The sequence below is a fragment of the Phalaenopsis equestris genome, unplaced genomic scaffold, assembly GCF_001263595.1.
Source record: "Phalaenopsis equestris unplaced genomic scaffold, ASM126359v1 Scaffold233437, whole genome shotgun sequence".
NCBI lineage: Eukaryota > Viridiplantae > Streptophyta > Magnoliopsida > Asparagales > Orchidaceae > Phalaenopsis > Phalaenopsis equestris.
The window spans coordinates 325,304-328,718 of NW_018251384.1; positions in this window are offsets into that span (position 1 = coordinate 325,304).

Consider the following 3,415-nt stretch of genomic DNA (forward strand, 5'->3'; position numbering starts at 1 on the left):
ATTAATAGGGCCTCCACAATACTTAAGGACCGCTCTAGATAACTGCATTCATATTTGCATGTCCCGAGGAGGAGTCCCCGTGCTTCTCCAACCTGACTGGCCCAGCATACCTCTTTATAGGTGGTTGTCTAGTGCACTTAGGATGTTAGAAGGCCCCCAGACCCAGACGGGGTGTAAGTCCTTTTGTTTGGAGTGTTTCCAGCTTTGTAGCTGAACCTCTAATTTCCTTTCTTTCCTGAGGCATCATTGCCACTTTGGCAGGTATAATTCCCACCTCTTGGAGCTCCATCTTTTACTCATAGGATAGAGTTTCTTTCCTTTGACCTTAGGGCTACCGAGGTTCCCGTGGACGACGCAATTCACGGATTGCTGACCGGGGATCTCAGGACGTGTTGGGTAGACTACCTTCACGACCAGGTAGACTTAGGGTTCTGTTAGCTGTGGATGACGGGTCCGTGGTACCCCGACCCAGTTACCTCTACCTTTTAGGATCACTCTACCTTCCATTCTGTTGAGCCCCTTGGAGCCCTGTCGCTCCTTGACTTCGTTGATATCATTTTGACTGCTCGATGCCGATGAGCTGCCGCCCATTTGGGATACGATGATTTGTCCTTTGCCCTTATGGTCTGGACGTGCTTTGACGTGTTGGGATATCCCCGTCAAGATGATTTAGGTTATTTTGTGGGCCCCGTGTGCTGATGAGCCGCTACCCATTCGGGATGTGAGAGACTCCCTCTCTGCCCAATGGCTTAGTGCGAGCTTTGAAGCATCGGGACTGTTCCCACACGAAATAACCCTCCTTTGAGTACCTATTGCGCCAGGTTCACGATAATCCAAGCGAAACTCCTTTTATCGAGAGTATTCTTGGGTACCCCCCAAGATGTAATTAACTAAGTGGGATACGTCCCCTTGGGAGTGCTCTTGACTCCACAACAGGCACCTACACCTGAATCTCTGGTTATGGGTAGTCTACGTAGGTATTCTTTCGCGGATATCGGTTTAAGTTGCTTTTGCCCGATCTTGTTTGGACGGACACTCTTAACCTATCCTTGCAAGGTTTATCGCACGTAGACTCTCTACGTTTTGTGTTTTTTCTTGTTTGTCGTTTTGTCGTATGTCCCTTTTTATTCGATTCATCTTCTTTTTGAATTACATATATGATTCGGGAGGGATATTTAATCGAATGGGGGAAGTACGACGATCGACAAGCTGGCGACTCCTTTTAAAATAAAAGAGAGAAAAACGAACGAAATCAGATTGGCGACTCCGCTGGGGAGGTTACTCTCTCTCCATACTTGGAGTTTCATACTCTCTCCATACTTGGAGTTTCGCTTTGGTGACTTGCGGATCCCAGCGTATTCGCAAGATTGGCGACTCCGCTTGGGATGAGTCTCTCTCCATACTTGGAGTTCCACTTCTAGTGTTATAGCCTCTCTCCATATTAGGAGTTTCGCTCATATTATCGTGACCTGGTTGTCTTCTTTCGAGTCACAGTTGGGCCTTTTGTGAGACCTTGATTTTCAGTCCATGTGTCAGTTGCTAGGGGTAGCAACTCGATGCATTCTGTCCCTTCTCTCACCCTCGACAGTTCGATTGCTGCATTATCGCAAGCATCGATGTCATTGTACCTTATGATTGGTTTCATGACCTCTCCTTGTTTCTGATTGTTGTCCCTTTTTGCCCCGTGACGCGGAAGAGCAAGAAGATAAACACAATTGCTACTGCCGGGGGAACCCTTTCCCTTCTCCCAGAGCGTTGTCTGTGCTCCTGAAGGTGTTATAACTTTAAATTCCTTTGAGCACTTTTGTGGGATTACCTTACGTGATCCTACACCCTCTGAGGCATTTTGCTCTGTGCCTTCCCCCTTAAAAGGGGAGACATGCATATTGAGTCGTTTCTAAATCCTCTGAGGCGTTTTCCTCTGTGCCCTCCCCCTTAAAAGGGGAGACCTACATATTGAGTCGTTTCTACGCCCTCTTAAGCGTTTGCTCTGTGCCCTCCCCCTTAAATGGGGAGATGTGCATATTGAGCTATTCCTACGCCCTTTTGGGCGTTTGCTTTGTGCCCTCCTCCTTAAAAGGGGAGATGTGCATGTTGAGTTGTTCTTACGTTCTTTGTGGTGTTTTGCTTTGTGCCCCCCCTTAAAAGGGGAGACGTGTATATCGAGCTTTTTTTTGTTGCAGTGGCTCGCATTGTGCCCGCTTCTTTTTCTAAAAGGAGGTCGATGCTCGCTCGATAGCGACGTACCGTAGCACCTTACGATCTTCTCCAGACCTGTTCCTCTGTTTTCTCACAGATCTCCCTACCAATGGTAGGTGAGCCTTTTGCCAGTAGTAGGTCTACCACTACTGTCACTGGTGTGACTTTTGTCCTGGATCTCTTTCTGTTTCGGTTCCCCTGAGGATCCACGTGTCCCCCAATTAGGCAGGAAGGTCGGGAGGACCAGGAATAGATTGCTGTGAATTCAGCAGTTTGGCCTGCATCAGGTCTATATACATGTTCTGATTCTAGTTCACGGGGCATCTTTGGCCTCTGAATTGAGTTGTTGTGCTACTTTCCCGGTTGTACGGACCACGTCCCAGTCGGATGCTTGCTAAGTGTCCTCCCTTTAAAAGGAGTTGTGCATGTGACACTTCTTTCATTATAGTAGCTCGTATCGGTGCTACCTTTTCCCTCGAGGAAGAGGATAGTACCAGATGGCGATGCGTTGCAACACTCTTTTGAGTTCTCCTAGCCTCTTCTATAGTCCTTCCGTGTTTTTAGGATTTCCATCCTTGCGGATGTTGCATTATTTAAGAGTGCTAAAGTTAATTTTTATGGTACTATCCTTTGACAGTGTGATATGTCCCCGCCATGACTTTCTTTGATTCTCGGCCCGGGATCAATGCTTAAATTCTGTCGGCTGAGAATCACCTTTTTGTCTTTTGGTGGTGTGGATCGGGTCCCCACCATGACACGTTTCAGTTACAACATGGGTCAGCACCGAGGTCCCATTAGCTGAGAATCGTTTGTCTCCTTTGTCCTGCTGTGTAGACTATACTCCAGCTAGGATTTCTAGGAGGTTTTTTTTTTACTCCTCAGGATGTGGGTCGTACTCACCCTGTAGTCTTTGTTGTTACTGCTACCACAAGTTCTCTGACATAGAAGATCGTAGGAGCGACTTCCTCTTTAAGAGGAAATGTTTTCATTGGTTTGACTGCCGTCCCAGCCCCCGTCGTTCTGGGTTTCTCTGAGGTCTTGCCTGTCCCTACATTGGGCAAGGGCGTCCAGAGGAATAGGAACAAATCGCTGCAACTATGACAGCTGATGCAACCATAAGTCTCTATACTTGTTGGGATTCCAATTATCCTTTTACAAGGACTGGGTCCTCTTCCTTGAAAGAAGTTTATTCAGATCCTTCAGATGTCCGAATAAA